Here is a 13,243-nt window from a genome sequence, read left to right on the forward strand (position 1 = left end):
CACTGGTATGGAGCCAGACTGCCTGGGTTCAAATCATAGCTCTACTGTTAATTGACTGTGTGACCTTGGGTAGTTACTTAACTACTCCATGCCTTAGTTTCCCTATCTGTAAAATAAGGATTCTAATAGTACTTATATATTACTGAAAATTGTTGATTGCCTTTCTAGTATCCATTTATCCTTTCTTATTTGCAACTCAAACCCCAATTTTGAGGCAACAATGTGCTCAGTTAAATATTTATTTTTCCAGCTTCTCCTGCAGCAAAAGGTAACCTTGTGACCAACACCTAACTAAGGAAATGCTAGAGAAAGCCTGCTGATAGGGGGCTGGTTTCTGATAAATCTTTTGTCTCCTGATAAAGAGATGAAATACAGCTGGCACCAACACCTCTTTTCTTTTCCCTATTTTGAATGCAGATGTGATACCTTGAGATAGGGTGGCCATCTGTGACCATGAAGTAACAAGCATGAGGCTAAAGATCTATACATACTAAGGATGGTAGCAAAAAAAGATAAGAGACTGGGTCTCTGATGACGTTAGCAAATTACAGAAATATTCAGCAACCACCTACCTCTGGATTATTATGTGAAGAAAAGAAACGCCAACTGAATTAGATTACAGTTAGATAAGTTTGATTTCACTTGAGGCCAAAAGCATGTCTGTTGCTCATAGGAGTTTGTTATGATGATAAAATAAGTTAATACGTGTAAAGCAACTACAACAGTAGTAGCTCAGTAAAATGAAGGCTGTTATTATTATTATTATTATTATTATTATTACACTAAATCACTGTGAGGTTCAGAGAAGGGAAAGAGTGAAGGAGGTTTTCCAGGATCATAGTTTCCTCTTCTCTAAACTGAAGGAGGGGGGTGACTCAAATTCTGCTAAATCCCTGTCCAGCTCCCTTTTCCCTGAAAGGAGAGGCAGAATGGTCCAGAGGAATCTTGAAAGTTTCACTCTGTTCTTTTTGGGTTCAGCATGTCCTCTGTGCTCACTGAGACCAGAAGCCCAACATAGCTGAGACAGGGAGTCTTTACTGGCCTCTTCTGCTGTCCTCAGTTCTGAGGACTAAAAGAAGCCCAACACAGCAAGTACTCACCTGAATTTTATACCTGCCCAGAGAGAGATTGAGGTCATTCCGTTTACCTGGTAGGGTGTACTTGTCTATAAAATGGAAACCTCTCATTGTTTTATAGGTAACCAGACACTCCCCTTTCCCCAGAGGAAACCCCTAATAGAAAGAGCTCATTCTTGTAACCCTTAGAAGCTCCTTCTTCATCTTGCTTGCTCCTATCCCTTCCCCTACCCACATACGTAGAGACACAGGTCCAGAAACCCTGTATCATAGCAATATTAAAAAACCTGGGATAAGTCAGTTCTTCTCTCACTCCAGACCTGGGTACTCCATCTGGGACAGGGTACATGGTCAGAGTAAAGGACACAAGATCATCCATGAGGAATACAGAAGAAAATATTAAAACTTCTCTATTATTTAAAAAATAAGAAGGAACTTAATCTGTCCCAATAATTAAAATGGATTGTCAGTAGCACATGCTTATAATAAATACACCTATATTGGGAAGTTGTGCTCAGAAATGCTTTACTGATGGGGTACAGGATCAAAAAAGTTTGGAAATGCTTGTCCATATTTCATTAATATTTACTGAGCACTTACCATATACACAAGCCCTATTCTAAGTGCATTACATGTATTAAATCAATTTAATCCTCACAGTAGCCCTATAAGAAAAATACCATTATTTAACTATTTTGCATATGAGGTAACTGAGGCACATATTGGTTAAGTAAATTGTCCAAAGTCATACAAGTAGTGAGTGACAGAGTTTGGACTCAAGCCCAAGCCATCTGGCTGTAGGGTTTGCACTTTTAACCACTTGGTTAAACTAAAAAGATTAGTCAGTGAAAGCCAAATTCCAAACCTCTGCTATAAAACAAATATGCTAATCTGAAATCATCATTTTTTTTCAGAGCAAGAATTTTTATTTCTGTCTGGCCATCTCCTCCTCCAAAAACTCTGGAGCCAAACTGCCTGAGTTCGAATCCCAGCTCCATCATCCACTTCCTAGCTGTGGGACCATAAACAGATGGCATCCCCTCTCTGAGCCTCATTTTCCTCACCTGTCATATGGGAATAAAAGTAGTTAGTAATTACTTTGCACAATTGTTATAAGGAGTAAATCAGTTTACAGCTAACATGGAAAATACCACAATGCCCAAGACATAGTAAACACTCAAATTGTTAAAAGTGGGGCCTTACAGTTTCTCAAAAAGTTTGACATGCAGTTACCATATCAACATCAATTCCATTCCTAACGATATACCCAAAAGAAATGAAAACATGTCTACACAAAACCTTGTACATAAATGTTCATAGAAGCTTTATTCATAATTGCCAAAGGTGGAAATAACCAAATGTCCATCAAGTGATGGATAGATAAAATGTGTTATATCTCTATAACAGAATATTATTCAACCATAAAAGAAATGAAATACTGATATGATACTGATACTACAATGGATGAAACATTATGCTATGTGAAAGAAGCCAAACTCAAAAGGCTTTTTTATGGTTCCATTTATATGAAATATCAAAAATAAGCAAATCCATAGAGACAGAAAGTGAATTACTGGTTGCCAAGGGCTGGGAAGTAGACGGGAGTGACTGCTAATGGATTTCCTTTGCGGTAATAAAAATTATCTAAAATTGATTGTGTTAGTGATTACATAATTCTGTGAATATACTAAAAGCATTGAATTGTATACTTTTTAAAGTTTGAAATTTATGTTATGTGAATTATATCACAATAAAGCTGTTACAGATAAAAAGAAGGTGGCCTTAATGCAACACTTTCCTGCTCCTATGCTATTGAAGAATTCCACAACACAGCTCTCCAAATCTGCCTCAAGGAGAAACCCTTGTTCCACTGCCCCCAACCCCATGCCTATATGAAAGAATTTTCTCAAATAAATGACAGTGACCTTCCTCTTTCCTCTGCCTGGCTTCCAGCCTTCTCTCCATCAACCCTCTGTTGTCTTCCCTGCCAGCAGGCGTCAGAAAACAAATTGATGGGTCCATGCATTATCCTTTATATATACATTTGGTCTTTTCTAATTAAGTCAATTTAAAAAATGATTATGGCATTTTATAGTGTCCTTTTAAGGTAAAGAATATTTGGCAGATTTCTGTCAAAAAATATGACAGTTATATATCATGAATTTTTTCCTATTATAGTTACTTCATCTCATTTCCTACCAAAACTCCACAAGAAAAAAACAAAAACAAAAATTGCTAAGTTTTTCAGTGTGGGAATAGCATTCATGTTGCAAAGTCCGTTTACTGGTTCATGTGATCTATGCATTCACCTCAGAGGCTCTGATTGTTCACACAAAGCAAACTCAAATATCTGGAAAAGTGGATCCATTGTGAAAACTCATCACGGCCTTCTCTGAGTGGTTTTAGGTTAGCTGATCAGGAGAAGTCCTGCTCTGATGAAGTTATTCAAATCTTCATGTTGTCACTATGGGAAAAACAGCTCCCTCAAAATGTTTTGTTTTGTGAAGAAAAAAGATGCCTTGAACATGATATTCACTTCCTTTGGAAGAATACCACATTTTGATAAGTGGAGGTATTGTTTTTCTGAAGAACCTACTGCTCTCATATTAATTAAAAGTGATTCAACCAGTGCATAGAGAGATTTTAGTGTCATGGTTAATTTACAAAACAGTGAACACAACAGATTGAGTGCTGAGTTAGTAACCTGTGAACTTTGGGTTTCTTTAATATGCTTTTTACTTGTTTGGAAGCAAAAGATGGACTTTTAAGAATAACGAAGAATATAAATCTGCTGATTGAATGTAAAATAGAGGATTGTCATCCACAAAGTCCCACATCATGTCTATATGTTTTAGGCTGATACATTTTTATCAGGTATGTCTAGTATTTGAGTTGAATCCATTTGGCAAATGGGGTCTTTCCACTATTTCTCTTAGAGTCACAGATCCTCTATTCCTGCAGGTAGAGGCTTTGGCTGGCCTCAGTCACTGGGGAGGATGTCAGCCTGTCAAGTGGGAATCCAGGAGCTAATGGTAATATATTTACATATAGGTGAGCTGGGATATTTTAATATTCAGTTTAGCAAAATGATTAAGTTTGTGACTCTGGGCTCACAGAGACCTGGGTTCTAACTCTGGCTGCGAGTTGCTACCTGAGTAGGCTACTTAACCTCATGGTACCTTAGTTTCATCAAATTGGAGATAATAATCTTAGCCACCTTCCAGGATAACTAAGAGGAAGTAATTAGAAAATTCATCCCAAGTTCCTAGCACAGTACCTGGCATATAAGAAGGGTAAAGAAGAGAAACTGTTGTTATAATTACTGTTATTGCTATTGATACTACTACTTACTGAGGAAACCAAGGCATAGGAATTTGTCTACGCTTGGATCAGAGTGTCCAAGGAGAATCAATGTCACCCTGGGGTCAGGTATGGTGATGACAATGGAAATTGAAATAAACATGCCCTGGAAGTAAAGTAAAACGGGGTGGGTAGATTAGGGCCACTTCATAGGCAGCCATTTCCCTGCCAAGGTCTGCAATTAAAGATTCTGAGTTGATTTTTATGAAGGGAAGTGGCTTTCTCCTATAACCTTCTCCATTTGTATCTGCTCTCAGGTTTTTTTGTTTTTGTTTTTTTGTTGTTGTTGTTTTTTTTCCTGAAAATGGCTCAGAACGGGAACTAGCCACATTTTTTTTTCTATTGGAACAAATCAGGCCTCAAATAGTAGGTGGGAGAAGAGACTTCAATTACTATGAAATCAAAAGTAGGACTTCTGCTCTGAGATGACAAACTGAGCCCATACATTCTTCTCTCCTACCCTTCACAGATCTCACTGAAATGACAAAAACAGTGTAAAATTTAAAATAGTCTATAGCAGTGCTGGACAACCAGGAAGGGTACAAAGAACAAACCAGGAAGTTTGAGGATTTTTTGGAAGACAGTAGGCATATGGGATTGGATTGATGGACAAAACATACAAAGCTGAGATATGGGGAAACCAATGTGGGTGAAGTGAGACCTTCCTGGAAAATGGTTAGACTGATCTGCCCTACAGAGCTCACCTTTCTCTCAAATTCCAACAGGATCTAGGCACAATAAGGGGCTATAAGGCTGTTGGTGTGCTAATGCCCCATTGGGTGAATAATGAGTGGTTGCTGCAGTCACCTCCACGTTGTAGCTACTGAGGACCTCTTTGGGGCATTTAATAGAGAAGCCTCTAAATGTCAGGGTCAAGGTCCAAGGCCATTGTCCTATAATCTTGTTAATAAAAGGATGATCTGTGGACCAGCAGCAACAATATCATCTGGAAGATTGTTAGAAATTCAGAATCTCAAGGATCATCTCAAGACCTACTGAATCAGAACCTGAATATTAACAAGTCACTCAGGAGATTCATGTGAATGTTAAAGTTGAGCACTGCTCTGGGTGACTTTTGGCCCCCTCAACAAGTGCAGAGGTGGAAAAACAATGGGTCATTACAAATGTGAAATTCTCTGTCCTCCTGTAGACTTGGCTCCAGTCTGCTTTTCCATGAGCCTGCCATCAGCCCCTTCTTCCAAGGGACCCATGAGAATAGATGTTCTTCTGTGCCCCTGGTAACACATGCCTCTGACCTTGGACTGACTGTCATTCGTGAAGTAGTCCTGTCACCCACCTCTAGCCATGCTCTACTGTAGTCCTAAGGAAGGCCTGCCCACCTAGAGACCCACCAGGAGCACAATAAGGGACCCAGTGGAAGCCAAACCCTTAAACACCCTTGGTAACAGACCTACCAAATGCAGACCTGACTGTGGAACCAGCAGCGTCCATGGGACATAGCTGCCAACATGTGAAGGGTGGTTGCTGTAAGCTCCACTCACTTCTCTGTCACAATCTTATCTACAGTGGTCAAGCCCTGAAAATTTTACTGCCACCCCATGAGGTTAGACATGAGTGGGCCTCCTAGGAAGTGACCCACAATGCTGGGAAAGCTCTATGTCCACTTTGGGCTCTTTATTTCCCACTGGAGAAACCATAGGCTCAGTAGGGTCCTCTTGGTATGTTTCTGTGCTGGCCTGGGGTTTGGGGGAGGTGATGTGATCAGAGTGTAGCCACCCCTCTTACCCTTCCAAAGCAGTCCTTCTCAGTCTCTGTGGTCCAGGGGTTGCCTCAGCCTCACCCCTGGGTTCCAGGATTTTCACTCTGGTGCCTTTTCTATGGATAGTTGCTAGTTGGTCTTCCCATGAGGGAAATTATGTCACCATCTTGATCTGTACAAATTTCATTTGTAATACATCAAAAAAGCTGGGAGGGAGTCAACATATCAAACTTCTGGTCCCAGTTCCTCATATAAGTAGCTTAGAGATCACCACTCTATCCTATCAACAAGTAAAAAGCTGAACAGACTGAAAAATCAACAACTCTTCTTGGATCTATTAGAATGGGAGAGCACTGGGCAAACTGCTTGTACCCAAGACTGGAGGCACATACAGGGAGTCATGATTTGCCTGAGCAGAGACTCATGAGCAGAATCCACTTGGGAACCAATTACCTGAACTGTAATTGATGAATCGCTGGAAGCTCAGTGTGGACAACTCTGAAATTGAAAACTCAATTGGGACAAAATCAGACGGGGTCCTTTACAATACTGTGAGATTTAACTCCAGGAACTCAACAAAGTTGTAACAGTAAATATTGGAGAAAAATATAATCTTGCTTATAGTAGGGGACAGGGAAAATGAATCATTTTGAAATATGCCAGAACAATCTGTTCTTCTAAAAAAAAGCCTGCCACCAGAGCAAATTAGTTAATGAGAAGCTACCCTGCTGGGGTATTATCAGAACCTAACTGACCTGGGAGAAGGGAAATACCGAACTATAGCTGAATCTAGCTTTCCACATGAAATAAGGAAAATACCCAATTCCAGCCCATTCTAAGCCAATCTCACTCAACTAAGGGGAAGTAAAAAACCTGAGAAACATTTGTGAATTTAACAGTCTAAAAGCATAGGCATAGGCTCACTAAAAAACTAATATGTAATTTTAGGACTACAGAATATTTTCCCTACCCCCACACCTTACACCACTTTACTAAAGGCCTATTTACATTTTACCCAGTGCTTTTTACCCAGTACAAGTCTGGCTATTAAGGAAAAAATTATAAGATGTACCAAGGCAAACATCTCTCCCCCGCAAACACACACACAAAAGCATCAGGACAGGTCATAGCAGGAATGTTGGAATTAGTCTGGGAATTTAAAACAACAATGATAAATATGCTCAGTGCTCTAGTGATAAAGTATACTGCATGTAAGAGTAGATAGTAAATGTAAGCAAAGAGATGAAAATCCTAAGACAGAACCAAAACAGGCATGCTAGAGTTTAAAAATAAATAAATAAAACACTACAACCAAAATGAAGAATGGCTTTGATGAGCTCACTAGTAGACTGGATACAACTGAATAAAGGATCTCTGAGGTAGAAAATAATGCAATAGAATCCTCAAAAACTGAAAAGCAAAGAGCACAAAGACTGAAAAGAAAAGAATATTTAGGACTATGGGAAAACTAAAAAAAAAAAAAAGTAACATTCGTGTAATGGGAATATCAGAAAGAGAAGAAAGAAAGAAACAAAAGAAATATTTGAAACAATAATGACTGAAAAATTCCTTAATATCAGACAACAAATTACAGACTCAGGAAGCTCAGAGGACACAAATTAGGATAAGTGCCACAAAACTGCACTGAGCCATACCATTTTGAAATTACAGAAAATCAAAGATAAAGAAAACTCCTGAAAGAAGCTACAGGAAAAACAACACTTCAACTATAAATGTAAAAGATTAGAATCACATCCAAATTCTCAGAGACTATATAAGCAAAAAGAGAATGGAGAGAAATGCTTAGTGTTGAGAGAGAGAAAGAAAGAAACTGTCAACCTAGAATTCTCTACCCTGAGAAATTATCATTCAAAAGTGAAGGAGAAATAAAGACTTTTTCAGACATATAAAAAATTGAGGGAATTTGTTGCCAGTAGAGCTGACTTGCAAAATAATGTTAAAATAAGTTCTTTACAGAGAAGAAAAAAATATATAGGTCAGAAACTTGGATCTACATGAAGTAAAGAAGGGAATCAAAGAAGGAATAAGTGAAGGTAAAATAAAAATTTTATTTTTCTTACTCTTAATTTATCTAACAGAAGCAGTTTGTTGAAAAAAATAACAATATATTTGATTATGTGTTCTTGTGCATGTTTATAATAAGTGAAACAAATGACAGCAATGGTACAAGGAAAAAGAGGGAGGAATTAGAATTATTTTGGTGTTGTAAGGTACACACACTACCCATGAGGTGATAATAGTGTTATTTGAACTTGGATTAGGTGTGATGTATAATGCAAACTCTATGGTAATCACTAAGAAAAGTTAAAAAAATAAGTACAACTTATACACTAAGAAAGTAGAAAAATGGAATCATATTAAATGATTAGTTTAAAACCATAAGATGAAGAAAAGGAGGGGAAAACAAACATAGGTTCAAACTATAAAGGCAACAATTAGAAAACAGTAAAGAATATTAAAGAATTAATCCAACTATATCAATAACCTTTTTGAACATCAATCGTTTAAGTACACCAATGAAGAGATCAAGATGGCAGAGCAGGAGAATGCTGGGCTCACCTCCCTCATGAAAACATCAAAAGTGCAACTACATGTAAAACAGCTCTCACTGAAGTCAACCTGGGGACTAGCAGACCAGCTCTTCTACAACCAAGACTATAATGAAAGATCCACACGGAGTCTGATGGGAAGGGTGAAGGAGCAATCTGGTCAGAACCTGCACTCCTCACAGAGGAAACAGAAGAGGAGGAGGATATCACAGGCTTGGGGATTCTCCCTGGAGAGCAAGAGGTTCAAGCCACATATTGGGCACCTCAGCCCTGAGATGCGCTGATGAGAAAGATGAGCCCCCTTAGTTGGTGTGAAAACCAGTGGGGCTTACCAGAGGTCTGTAAGAAAGTTAACTTCCACCCTGAAAGAATTAACACAGAGACTTGCTTACTCTCAGCCATAACATGGGGGCAGCAAATTGAAAACTGCCTGGGGCTCTGGCTAGTCTGCCAGGACCTCCCAGCACATCCGCTCTGACTGCACCAGCCTCTTGCTCCAGGCCCTCTTGCTCTGGTGCTGCTCCCCACTAAGGCAGTGGCTTCCATTGCCAATGAGACAGTGCACATATGGATGGAATATAGCTGGCTTGGACACTGACCAGTGTGGAAGCAGTCATTGCCAGTACTCACATTGGTGCACACACTTGGAAGGGAGCAAGGCAAGCCAAAGGGTGGAGACCACAACTGCCAGATAACACAACCCTGCACACTCTCAGAAGGGAGTGAGACTAAATCCAGGTTGGAGACTTCCATATTCAGAGCACGCATCCCTGTGTACATATGGGAGAGGGTGGGGCCAGCTCAGTGAAATAGCAACAACCTCTCCAGCCCTGACCCAGTCTCTAACCAAGGCAAAAACACCTGGAAAAAAGTGAAACCAGCACAGGTGCAGCCCCAAGACCTCAGGCCTCAGCAATATCACAAAATAAAGAGGAGACTGTCATTCAGCCAGGAGAAAGTAAAATTCCTTAAGGCTCTTGCTCCAGCCCCATGGACCAAGACCACACTATTGATGGGGCGTGGATGATGGCTAATTATCATAGAAGAAAGATTGGTTTGCATCTGGCTCTGGCACTAGCACCTCCATCTCCAGCCCTTCCTCCTACTAAGACAGTGTCTGCCAACACACCCTGGAGGAAGACATGGCCCATGCTTACATGCAGACTGCATAGGGATGCTCCTACACAAGGACATATTCAAGAGTGGGATGGATAGGTAACTGTTTCACCTAATTTCATAGAGATAGAGAAAATTAAACAAAATGAGAAGACAAAGAAATATGTTTCAAGTTAAGGGACAGGAAAAGAACTGAAAAAGAAAAAAAAACTTAATAAAACAGAAATAAATAAGTTGACTGATAAAGAGTTCAAAGCAATAGTACTAAGAACGCCAACTGAACTAGGGAAAAGAATAGATAATCTCAGTGAGAATTTTAACAAAGATCTAGAAAATATAAAAAAGAACCAGTCAGAGCTGAAGAATACAATAACTAAAAAGAAAAAATACACCAGATTGATAGCAGCAGATGGTGATAAACAAGAAAGCATAAGTGATCTGGAAGATACAATGAGGTAAATCACACAATCTGAACAGCAAAAAAGGAAAACAAATAATTTTAAAAATTAGAATAGTTTAAGGAAATCTGGGACAATATCAAGCATACTAACATTGTACTATAGGGGTCCCAGAAGGAGAAGAGAAGGAGAAAAGAGTAGAAAATGTGTTTGAAGAAATTATGACCGAAAACTTCCTGAATCTGAAGAAGGAAACAAATATCCAGAAATAGGAAGCACAGAAAGTTGTAAACAAGATGAACCCAAAGGGACCCACACCAAGATATATCATAAAAAATGGCAAAAGTTAGAGAGAATTTTAAAGACAGCAAGAGAAAAAAAAAGTCACATACAAGAAAAAAAGCCCATAAGGCTATCAGCTGATTTTTCAGCAGAAAACTTTGCAAGCCAGGAGGAACTGACATGTTTTATTTAAAGCACTGAAAGGGAAAAAATTAAACTTAGGATACTCTACACAGAAAGATTATCATTCATAATTGAAGGAGAGATTAAAAAAAAAAAACTCAGACCATCAAAACTTAAGAGTTCATCCATACTAAAGCAACCTTACATGAAGTGTTAAAGGGTCTTCTTTAAGTGAAAAGTGCTACAACAAGCAATAAGAAATAACAGGTGAAATTGTAGCAAAAATCCCACTGGTAAAAGCAAATACATAGAAAAGGCTGTGAATCAACCACTTAAATAAGATCATACGAAGGTTAGAAGACAAAATTTTTTAAATCAACTATAACTAAAATAAACACTTAAGGGGTAGACATAAAGATGTAAAGTATAACATAAAAACCACAAAAGTTGGGGGGGTTAAAAAATAGAGCTTTTAGAATGTGTTTGAACTTAAATGACTATAAATTTAAAAGAGTAGATATAGCTTTAGGTCAACATATATGAACTTTATGGTAACCACAAATCAAAAACCTACAATATCCAAAAATGGGCAGAAGACCTAAATCAACATTTCTCCAAAGAAGATATACAGGATGCCAACAAACACATGAAAGAATGCTCAACATCATTAATCATTAGAGAAATGCAAATCAAAACTACAATGAGATATCATCTCACACCAGTCAGAAGGGCCATCATCAAAAAATCTAGAAACAATAAATGCTGGAGAGGGTGTGGACAAAAGGGAACACTCTTGCACTGCTGGTGGGAATGTGAATTGGTACAGCCACTATGGAGAACAGTATGGAGGTTCCTTAAAAAACTACAAATAGAACTATCATATGACCCAGCAATCCCACTACTGGGCAGATACCTTGAGAAAACCATAATTCAAAAAGAGTCATGTATGAAAATGTTCATTGCAGCTCTATTTACAATAGCCCGGAGATGGAAACAACCTAAGTGCCCATCATCGGATGAATGGATAAAGAAGATGTGGCACATATATACAATGGAATAAAAAGAAACAAAATTGAGCTATTTGTAATGAGGTGGATAGACTTAGAATCTGTCATACAGAGTGAAGTATGTCAGAAAGAGAAAGACAAATACCTTATGCTAACACATATATATGGAATTTAAGAAAAAAATGTCATGAAGAACCTAGGGGTAAGACAGGAATAAAGACACAGACCTACTAGAGAATGGACTTGAGGATATGGGGAGGGGGAAGGGTAAGCTGTGACAAAGAGAGAGACAGAGCCATGGACACATATACACTACCAAACGTAAGGTAGATAGCTAGTGGGAAGCAGCCGCATAGCACAGGGTGATCAGCTCGGTGCTTTGTGACTGCCTGCAGGGGTGGGATAGGGAGGGTCGGAGGGAGGGAGACACAAGAGGGAAGAGATATGGAAACATATGTATATGTATAACTGATTCACTTGGTTATAAAGCAGAAACTAACACACCATTGTAAAGCAATTATACTCAAATAAAGATGTAAAAAAAAAACCTACAATAGATATACAAAAACTAGAGAGAAAGGAACAAAAACATAACAGTAAAGGTAATAATCAAACTACAAAGGGATAGATTAAAAGAAAAAAATAACTACAAAAACACCCAGAAAACAAATAACAAAATGGCAATAAGTACATACATATCAATAACTGCATTAAATGTGAATAAACAAAATGCCCAACCGTAGGGTGGGTGACCATATGTCTCTTGTAGGCAACATATGGATGGATGACCCATCCATATGTTGTCCACAAGAGATGTAATTCAGATCTAAAGATACAGACAGAGTGAAAGTGAGGGGATAGAAAATGATATTCCATGCAAATGGAGATGAAAATGAAGTGCAAAGTAGCATTGAAAAGAAAGCCTATAACAAAAAACAAAGGACATTATGTAATGATAAAGGGATCAGTACAAGAAGTGGCTATAACATTCATTAACATGTATGTGCCTACTATAGGAGAACCTAAATACATAAAGCAAATATTAACAGACATAAAGGGAGAAATTGAAAATACAATAATAGTAGGAAACTTTAACACCTCACTGACATCAAAGGACAGAAAATCCAGACAGAAAATGAATAAGACAACAATGGTCTTAAATGACAGAATAGACCAGTTGGACGTAATAGATATCTACAGGACATTGCACTCAAAAACAGCAGAAAACACATTCTTTTCAAGTTAATATGGAACATTTTCCATGACAGATTATATGCTAGTCCAAAAAAAGAAGTCTCAACAAATTTAAGGTCATAGAAATTATATCAAGCATTTTTTTCCAACCACAATGGAATAAAACTAGAAATAAATTACAGGAAGAAAAATGGAAAAAAGAAGTAAACATGTGGAGAACAAACAGCATGCTACTAACAAACCAATAGGTCAACAAAGAAATCATAGAGGAAATCAGAAAAGGTCTTGGGGCCAATGAAAATAAAAGTGCAACTTTCCAAAATCTATGTGACATAGCAAAAGTACTTCTAAGAGGGAAGTTTGTAGTGAGGCAGGCCTACCTCAAGAAACGAAAAAT

The sequence above is a fragment of the Monodon monoceros genome, unplaced genomic scaffold, assembly GCF_005190385.1.
Source record: "Monodon monoceros isolate NGI ecotype Baffin Bay Population unplaced genomic scaffold, NGI_Narwhal_1 Super_Scaffold_22, whole genome shotgun sequence".
NCBI lineage: Eukaryota > Metazoa > Chordata > Mammalia > Artiodactyla > Monodontidae > Monodon > Monodon monoceros.